Below are 11,088 nucleotides of genomic sequence, written 5' to 3' on the forward strand. Positions count from 1 at the left end.
GGAGTCCATGATTGTACGGGCGAATCCGGGTGTATTGTCCTTCGTGCAAAGGTGCGCGAATTATCACTCATGAGATTTGTCCGCTGACGGCAGATTGATGACTGACTGACTGACTGACTCGCTGCGTCGGGCTTATTTATACTGTACGACCAGTGGCAACAGTAGGTAGATGAATTGCAACTAAATCCTAGGCACTCGCACAGTCTGGGTGTTTCAGGAATCTTCGACAGCGCGGCAATTATGCATAGGCGGTAGACTCGAACCTTCTGACGAGTTCTCGTAATGTGCCAGACCGACTGCGCGATAGTATTGTCGCCGGTAGGTTGCTTTGTTTTGTTTACTTATTTCGGCTGCAGGCACGTAACTCGGGAGTAGGTACTAAGTAGGTCGAGCGGTTTATTATTAATTAGTTAATCTGGATTCTTCTCGACCCCACAAATGTATGTGTCTAATAAAAAGTGAGGTGAGGATAAAGTGTGCAATATATTTTTTTACTAATAAAATAAGTGTGTTTTAGAAAGTCATTCCATTTTTTATGTAAAAATATTTTATTTACTAACAATGAAATATGAGAGCGTATTTCACCACCTCACATACTCGGTTTTTAGTTTTCGGATACGTTCAGAAATTTTCCATTTATTTTGATTATATTGGAAAGCTGAAATTCTCCGACCGTCTGACACAATATGCCTGAAGAGTTAAATATTTTGAGGTTATAAACAACTTCCAAAGGATTCCCCTTTCCCAATTACTTTTGAATTTCTACTCTAACAAACCGTAATATTTATCAACCATTTTATTGATAATGCAGATATTCTGCCGTTTTTGCAAACGGCTTATTCCGAAATGTTAATAAATATAGGACGAATACATCCCTGGTCCGGTGTATTGTGTCCCCCTACGAAGGCGTCAGGGGTGTATTTCTTCACTCCGGGTTATTGCAAAGCGAATGAGTGTATACCATTTGGCTGGGGTCTTAATCACCGTCGTATGCACTTTTCTTGTTGCCATAATGGATCTCTCTTTTTATTGTCAAATCATCCCGCGGGTGCATTTGACTTCAGACTGTACAGATGTGTACAGGTATGCCACCTACAGCCTGTCTACCTTTTCACCTTGATGTCGAATGAAGGTGGATTATTAGTTAGGTACCTACCTACCCGTTCCCAACTGAGTGTTATGTGTTTTTTATATTTTTAATTAGGCAACACTACGTTTTCCGTAGTGTCTTAGACGCTGTCTTTGAACTTGGAACACAATTCTTGAATTGTTCACCTTTATAAAACGTCACATAATATTCTCTTCCGTTATTCTCTTGACTCTTGACACGATTCGACCATTTTTTATGTTAGTAGATATCGCACAAGAGTCCCGATTGCTCCCAACCGTCTAGAACCAGTGAGAATATGGTATCCCCAATTGGGGTTTGAGGTGATGCTGAAGGTAGTGGGTAGAGGAAGGATTCATATCCTCGTAGAAGAGGAAGGAGGGCGATGTGTTTGGTCATTCAGATCTGGTCACCAAACACTGCTAAAGCCATTTCAAGCAAAATTTCAGTTCTGAATGGGGATCTTTCACAAAGGCGATAATGAGAGTATCCTCAACTGGGTAACATGCTGCAAGAACACTTTATATTATTTTTAATGAATTTATTACGAAACAACACAAAGTAATTAATTAAAGTTAATTGTACACGTCAGCATTTGAACCCGCGATCTCCGGTTTGTTGGTTGTGAGCTTTAGGTAGGTACCCCTTGACCACCGAGGCGACTAAATTTGTAGTATAGTAATTACTGTACCTAGGCCATTAGACAATATTTTTGATATCTGCTTGAACACAAAGAGATGTTATAAAATGGAACTGTTGCTTGCATTGTTCCCGTCCTCTGATTAGCTCTGCATTTGCGGAGGAAAATGATGAATCCAAATCTAAATGGACATTTGCCGGCAGTTGGTTTGTAGTTTAGTTGGAGGTAGTTGAGGAGGTACTAACTGTCCCTGTTCTGTTCATATTCCATCATTAATGGAGGCTGCATTCACCATTCACCCACCGGCCGGCGAACAAACGAATACCTGTAGTAGGTTGGTAAGTACCGCCGCGTCGCCCTCGACGAGGAAAATTGACAAATCGGCAACCATGTTTTTTTTCTTCATCATTTTTTATCATTATTAAATTATAGTTAAAGAACCAATATCTTTCGATTTCTAGCTACAAATTACACGGAGAGAAATCGGTTTGTGCTGTCACAATAAATTTAAAACATCAATTTAAGAATGTTTTATCGATTTGTCTTGATAATATAACATAACGATATAAAGGATTTTCTCCCTGTGGTTATTATCAGGGTGTTAATAATGGCATCCATATTATTCACAAAAAATAATAAACATAATTTACAAATTATATTATATAGTATTTTTATTTATTTTATTAATTGAGAATAACTCGTATTTAGAGAGGTAATAACGTTTTAAGTTTTTAACATTAGTTCATTTTTGGAATACTACCATACATTTAAACTTCGAAATTATGAACATATGTGTACAGAAAAAGAGAATACACTAGATATTGCAAAAATAAATAAAATATTTTACTCTTTTTTTTAAATTCCCTAGTGTATGTAAACAAATATTTCTATTCAATAATATACCAAACAACCCAATTAGTCTGAGGTATAGTGTATTTTTAGTTAGTTAATATCTATATTGCGATAAACTTAGAAGAAATATTAATTCTATTTCTAGCGACAAAAAACGTATCACCGCACGACATATTGTTTTGTAATATATGAGCTCCTTGTGAAAGCTGAAGAAATTATCCAATTATCATAAGGCATTATTATTGGTCGTTACTTTGGAGGGTGCTTATACAAAACTGCACAGGAAAAGGAGATAAACAAGGTTATTACTCAATGAGAGAAAATTGAGGGCCGCATTTCAAATATTCACTATTTGAAATCGGTTTTCAATAAAAATAATTGTACGTCAACCACTGATTAGTTTCCCCTGCCACAGTAAGGGTAGTATCGGTGCTGCTGCTGGTAGGTACCTGCTGAGGATATGGATCGCATCAGTATGAACATTGCGTAATTAAAATGGGGTTTTAATCAAATGGCTTCCTATGACTGTCGCGTCTCCGCCATTGTTATTATAGCTGGTTCTAATGCTACGTATACACACGCGAGCCGAACTACCGAACTGAACCTCATTTATGGGAAAGGAATGAAACGCCGCTTGCAGTTGCTTCGTTCCTTTCCCATAATTCGTGTCACGGTTCGCGTTTCAATTCGCAAATGTATTCGCACCATTACAGGTGGGCAGTGAGCGTTGCGCACTACCTAGTACCTACCCGCCCGGTGGGTGGTGCAGTTGCCCATACGGTTCGTACACACAACGCCCGCACAAGGCACTGAGCCGCTCCCAACCGGCAAGTAAATTAAGACAAGAGGGCAAAATAAAGTGTATAAAATCAATTGTGACTAAAATGGATAGTGTATTCGGGCCTTTTCATGGATAGGGGATTAACCCTTTCAACGGCATCACTCAGTTTCCAATAATGATTTTATTTAACTATTGAAGCTAATATTATCTATCTTTATGTATTATTGCAAGATTCTTCCCAAACTAAATGTAATCTAGATTAGTGTCCTGGATAAATATATCCTTTTTTATTTGTGCGAAATCTATTGACTTTTCTACAAGTTTAGGATGAAGATTTTTGATTTTTTGTTTCAAATTTTCATTTTGAGAATCGCTAATATTGTCTTCGATGATTAAATATTACGATTTGAGGTTTTTCAAAAATAAAAAAAATATTTTATTTTAACTGTTTGAAATACCGTAGTCGGGTTAATATACTAATATGTTTACTGTTTACTAAGTTTCTTGTTCTATAGTAATATAATATTTTATGTAATGTAACAAAAAATACTATTACACTATAATAATATTAACTAATACAATATGCAATTAAATAACGCTTTTTATTGTTCCTTCAAGTTTCTTCCCGACTACAATTAAGCAGTTTGTCAACAAGATGTAACCTTCGTGGCAGCCGGACAAGTCCGAGAACGCGTCCTGCAACCGCTCTGTGTCTTTTTAGTATTTTCGAGGGAAATGTGGCAACATCCCTTTGAAAATATTTTTAAAATCAACATTTTAAATAAACTCAACAACCAGTTATTAAAACTTAATAGTAATGAGATTTGAGTGCAATGTGTCAAAAGTGAATATTCGGAAATTTTGCTCAAAAATATTCGACATTCACTCGCGATGAACGAACGTCGATCGGTAAATGCACCCCAGATGTTTGCAACGGAATTCACGAAAACTCTGAAGGACCTAGCAAGTGTTTCGCTAAGCCCGGTGTAATTTATTATCCCGACCGTCGTTTTTTATTGCGGGCAGAATGCACCACTTCAACAATCACCAGGAACAGGATTAAATGGAGATGAATGATGGACTCGCCGAACGTCACAGCAGTGCTGCCAGGGTCTCTTATCTATGTGAGGATATTTTGTGTCAGCGTTTTATTAGCAGCAGACAGATACCTGGACGGATGACGAACCTCGTGCTGGTACTGTAGGTAGACGCGGTGGACTCTTCACTTTATTTTTGTAATATTTAATTTTTTTTGTAATATCTGCATCAACTGAAAGCGCCCCTGAGGTGATATCTCACAAAAGCGGCGCTATACTAATTGTCTAATAAATAAAATGTGCACGTTCAATTATAATGTAAATACGAAAAAAAAAATAAGAAAAAACACAGATTTAGGACATAAACTTAAAAGAATTTGGCATTCTCAGACTACAAAAATATTACCATTTGTTATTTCAGCTACTGGCATTATACCTAGCTCTCTCATTCAAAATTTAGGCTTATTAGATCTGTCAAAGAATTTATACATAAAAATGCAAAAATCAGTAAATTTAAATACATGTAGGATTACGAAATATTTTTCAAATATTCATATTGAGGAATCAGTAGGATTTATAGGTCCAATTAGAAGTTCTACCGAGCCGAACCCTCTGATATGAAAATATCTGGAGTCGGTGAATTATTTTCCCAAGTGATCTCTGGTGATTCGACGTGTTTTTTGTATTTATTATGATTATATAAAAAAACTTGCATAATGTGGATTGACTAGATGATAATTTGTGGAAAAGTGTGTGGAAGGGTTTAGTTTTTCCTGTGGGGAAGATTTAACCCGGACACAAAGTCGAAAAATTAAAAAATACATAAAATTATTACTAATAATATTAATACGTAATGTTTTGGCAACTTATTAGATACTCAGGTTATTATTATTGGCACACAGTCTACTGTCTATAACACTAAATCTACATGCTAATAAATAACAACTATTGATCGATGGTAATGATTAGTATAAAGTATTTCTACTTATGAGCCATGTTTTTAGCATATATCTGAATCTATTTGGGAATTTAAAATGTTTTATTTCTTGGCAACATGTTGAACATTTTGGGCACGTTGTATTCTAGGGTTCGCTGTCCGTATTTATTTTTATATTTTGGAACAAGCATACATTCTTTCTTCGTGAACCTAGTGTTGTGTTCATGTTCCAATTTATGTTTATATTCATAGTTAGACATATGCTAAATCAATATTTTGTCCCAAAGTAAAGTCTGCACAGGCTAGATATTGAAGTTTCAATATAACAATGAAATGTTACGTCTCTGTGAAAAAAATATTCAAATCATATTTAAATTCATTGCACGATTAATAAATTGAGAAGATCCAAAAATAAAGGCCACAAAACTGTTGATAAAACTTCGCAAAGCTCCCCACCATTGTTTTACGTTTTGATTTATGAAATTGGAACACAAACAAAACAAATTTAGCGTTCGACAGTTTGTTGCAAAGCTGACGAACAATGGGAATAGTTTGTCTATGGTAAAACGAGTTGCTTTTGTAAATCTCGAGACGAGAGCAGATGAGGACAATTTTCGGAATTAAAATTACTACAATGAGAAATATGAAATTTCTACGTCTTCTTTCTCCGGACAAAGCGAGTGACTTGTAAAGGGAAACTTACCAAATTGTTATGCAGAAAACTTAATGGCAGACGTCAAAGAAACTGCGCTACACAATAAATTGTCATCTTTCTACGAAATAATCTGCACACCAACGAAGTTGTTCAATTTCTGTAAATTATTCCATTTAACTGTTCCATATCAATTAATGAAAATAATTTTCTGATTATCGTGATTCATTTTAGTACTGTTATGCCGTGTTGTGCTTAATATAACTACGCACGTAGTCGAAATTTTCGTAAGAAGTTTACCACGGAAAACATTGCGTTTTTATCTAAGTAGGCAACAAAGTAATATTGGAATTCTAGTCGCGAATTTTAAACATTTACGTGCTTTTCAATTAAATAAAATAAGTTTTCCCGATCTTACAATAATAGATTTATACTATAAAGCCGGTGGAGCAGGTGCGCCAATTAGAATTTAGTGACGGGAAAAGTGATTAATGTATTTTATTTTCCTAACGGTGACAGCAGAACAACAATGGCGCCCATCAACCTACAACAGATATAACAACATGTAATACATACAGAGACCTACGTTCGCTTATTCCATTCCTTATTAATCCACATCTCCAAAGATTCAGCCCACGATATTATATATATTCAAGTACTCGTGCACTGGGTACAGGGGGAACGTACCTACAAAAGGTAAAATACATTGAGCGAAAGAGGATTTGTTAGATTCCTGACTAGACTTTCGAGGTATTTGTATACCCTTTTCTTCATCAGACAAAGTAAATATTAACATTCTTCTCGCGAAGAGCCCTTGGTATAGCTGAATAGCTACCGAAAATTGAATGATATTTTTTTTTATAAATTTAAAATAACATTAGGAGTGCCTCAAGGCTATCATTTAAACCCACTTCTTTTTATTATATTTATAAATGATTTGCCTTTGTGTTTCCATGTTCCATGTTAATGTTAAATTCATTATATTTGCAGATAAACTAGGTACATACAGCTTTTACCCCCCCCCCCCTGTCGAACTCGGTAATCCGTTTGGAAAAAAATACAATAGTACTCATAGACCACATTCCTGGAAAATACAATAATGTTATTTGCAATGAGTCTAGTTTTTGCACTGTTAATTCGTGGTGGAATTCCATTGTAATAGAATTAAAATTAAAAAACTTTTTCACTTTGTTCCACTTATTTATTATTACCAGGACCGGTTTCATCCTACTACGGACATTTTCAGACTGGTAGTTGAAACTCTTATGCTACTGATTTTATACAAACTTAGGCAGGGGTACACAACATTATTTATATATAATGAATGATTCTATTTTGTTAATTTGAGGTAGGTATTATGAGTTATTTTGTTAATTTAGGGTACATTAGGTAATTATAAAGTTTATTTTTACAAATTATGAATGATGTTACAAAGCAAGTAGATATTTATAGTTCATATGAATATAAAAGAATTTATATAATTAAAAAGGTTTGTGATTTCTGATATTTTATTTTTGTAATGTTGGGATATTCCCTCCTTGTTGCTTAGGGCTTATTGTCAAATATTGATAGCACTTAAATAATTATTATTATTAGGGTTCCCCACATATTTGGGTTATTACATCTTTAAATTGCATACTTAAATTATACCACTGCTCTCTGAAGTAAAATTATTCTAAGTGAATTATAATGGGTAAATTAATGGTGATTGAGCATTATGTTCCAACTGTTTATTCATAACATATTTACGATCTATTTTCTTCGTTAAGCGATTGATTTCTAGTGACTCTAATCTGTCTAATTTTTGTCCTTTGTTGCAAACATGAAGGATTTTTACATCTCTATCTTTGTCAAAAGTATGTTGGTTTTCTAGTAGATGCAAGGCAACGTTCGATAAATCTCCTTTTTGATTAACCCAACTAGCGAAATGTTCTTTTATACGGGTTGATACTGCTCTTCCTGTTTGTCCTACGTAATACGCGGGGCAATTCGAGCAGTTCACCTGGTAGACTCCAGAGTTTTCCAGATTACCTCTTTTATCTTTATTGTTTATAAATATTTTACCCAAAGAATTTACATTATAAAAGGCTGTCTTACATTTTTTATCACTGTCTATTAATTTTGAAATTTTATTTGATATTTTGCCAAGGTACGGTATTTTAGTCCATTGTTTTGTTTCTATTTCCTTGTCCGGCGTAAGGCCATATGTAATTGAAGCTACGGTGAGTTTTTTATTCTTCTTCTTTATTAGATTATCAATCATTATGCTATCGTAACCATTATTTTCTGCAATAGTTTTGATAACTTTTAATTCATTATTGTAATTTATGTCGTTTAGTGGTACATGTAATAGTCTATGGATTAAAGAATGGAATACCGACAATTTATGTGAAATGTGGTGTCTTGAGGAGCTGTGAATAATATTATCGCTATATGTCGGTTTCCTGTATATCGAAAATTCTAATTTGTTATTAACTATATTCATTCCTATATCTAAAAAGTTGATTTTATCTCCTCCTATCTCCATCGTGAATTGAATTGACTTATTGATTTGATTTATTTCTTTGATGAGGATATCTAGTTGTCTCTGCGTACCGGTCCATATGATCAAAATGTCGTCTACATATCTCCGATAGAAAATAACATTTTTAAATGATTTTAACTTTTCGATGGTTTCTTCTAAGTGGTCCATCATGAACTCTGCTAATATTGGTGAGATAGGACTGCCCATGGCCAACCCTTTTGATTGTAAATAGAATTTATTATCAAATCTAAAATAGTTTTGTTCAATGCACGTATTTATTACTTGATTAATTTCTCTCTTTTTTATTATATTTAAATTGATTTTCTCCATGTAATTATTGATTATTATTTTTAATTCATCTGTGGGTACGCTTGTAAATAGACTAACAACATCAAATGACACCAGAGAGGCGTTGTTTGGTATATGTATATCCTTGATGAGGTCTATTAATTGCAAAGAATTTTTTATTCCATATTTTGGTTTGAAATTTAAAGTGTTTTTAATGATTCTATTTGCGTATTTTGCTAACTTATAGGCTGGTGCTGAGTTATATCCTACGACTGGTCTCACTGGTATATCTAATTTGTGAACTTTAGGTTGTCCATATAGCCGCGGACATTGGGGGTTCATGACAGTGAGGTTGGATTTTTGGAATTTATCTTTAATGAGTGTTTGGCATGTACTAAGAATTGAATTTATTTCTGCGGTAAATTTTGGGGTGGGATCCTTTTTTAATAAAATTACATCACTAGAGTCCAGCACATTTTGGACTTTTTCAATATAAATATTTTTTGGTAGAATTACAGTGCTATTCCCCTTATCAGCTTTTGAAATAATTAAGTTATTTTCTTTAATTTTATTTTTAATTGATTTTATTGTACGAGCTTCGCTTGAAAACTTACTATTAGTTATAGCGTTTTTTATTATTTTTGAACATAAATATTTTTTACCGTAATCTGATGGAATTGCAATGTCTACGTCTAATGCAAAATTCTCGTAATCTTTTATGTGAATTGGTAAGTCAGGGCAATGTTTTAATCCTTTATCTAGCATTTTTATTTCATCTACATTAAACTGTACCTTGGACGTGTTTACTACTTTTTCGTAAAAAGTTGTTTGAGGTAATTCTATATTAACATTAGTCGGTGATTTTAATTGTTTTTGTGTCCAATACTTTAATTTTTCGATTTGTTTCTGATATGTTGAATGTATTTTATTATTTACCATAAGGGTAGTTTCGTTAAAAAGGCAATCAAATTCTATTGGATGTAATTTTGATGTGAGAGCAGTGTGTATGTAAAATAAGTACGTACTGACATTATCCCGGATGCTGTACCACTTCTTCATCTCCTGTGTGGTCCAAGTCCTCTGGGCTGCTGCAACTGCAAGTGTGGCTGCTCTGCTATTCGTGTTCGTTTTGATGTTGATGTATTTTGGTAAAAGTCCTCGTTTTTTACACTCACGATTGAACCAAAGGTGTTGTGTCGCCATCCGTCGCTTCAGGTTGAGTTTCTTGTATAGTCTCTTCAGTGTTGCTGTGTTTGCTGCTTTTAATGAGTCTAGTTTTTGCACTGTTAATTCGTGGTGGAATTCCATTGTAATAGAATTAAAATTAAAAAACTTTTTCACTTTGTTCCACTTATTTATTATTACCAGGACCGGTTTCATCCTACTACGGACATTTTCAGACTGGTAGTTGAAACTCTTATGCTACTGATTTTATACAAACTTAGGCAGGGGTACACAACATTATTTATATATAATGAATGATTCTATTTTGTTAATTTGAGGTAGGTATTATGAGTTATTTTGTTAATTTAGGGTACATTAGGTAATTATAAAGTTTATTTTTACAAATTATGAATGATGTTACAAAGCAAGTAGATATTTATAGTTCATATGAATATAAAAGAATTTATATAATTAAAAAGGTTTGTGATTTCTGATATTTTATTTTTGTAATGTTGGGATATTCCCTCCTTGTTGCTTAGGGCTTATTGTCAAATATTGATAGCACTTAAATAATTATTATTATTAGGGTTCCCCACATATTTGGGTTATTACATCTTTAAATTGCATACTTAAATTATACCACTGCTCTCTGAAGTAAAATTATTCTAAGTGAATTATAATGGGTAAATTAATGGTGATTGAGCATTATGTTCCAACTGTTTATTCATAACATATTTACGATCTATTTTCTTCGTTAAGCGATTGATTTCTAGTGACTCTAATCTGTCTAATTTTTGTCCTTTGTTGCAAACATGAAGGATTTTTACATCTCTATCTTTGTCAAAAGTATGTTGGTTTTCTAGTAGATGCAAGGCAACGTTCGATAAATCTCCTTTTTGATTAACCCAACTAGCGAAATGTTCTTTTATACGGGTTGATACTGCTCTTCCTGTTTGTCCTACGTAATACGCGGGGCAATTCGAGCAGTTCACCTGGTAGACTCCAGAGTTTTCCAGATTACCTCTTTTATCTTTATTGTTTATAAATATTTTACCCAAAGAATTTACATTATAAAAGGCTGTCTTACATTTTTTATCACTGTCTA

The sequence above is a fragment of the Hesperophylax consimilis genome, chromosome 7 (genome assembly GCF_061612785.1).
Source record: "Hesperophylax consimilis isolate HC1 chromosome 7, BYU_Hcon_1.0, whole genome shotgun sequence".
In the NCBI taxonomy this organism is placed as follows: Eukaryota; Metazoa; Arthropoda; class Insecta; order Trichoptera; family Limnephilidae; genus Hesperophylax; species Hesperophylax consimilis.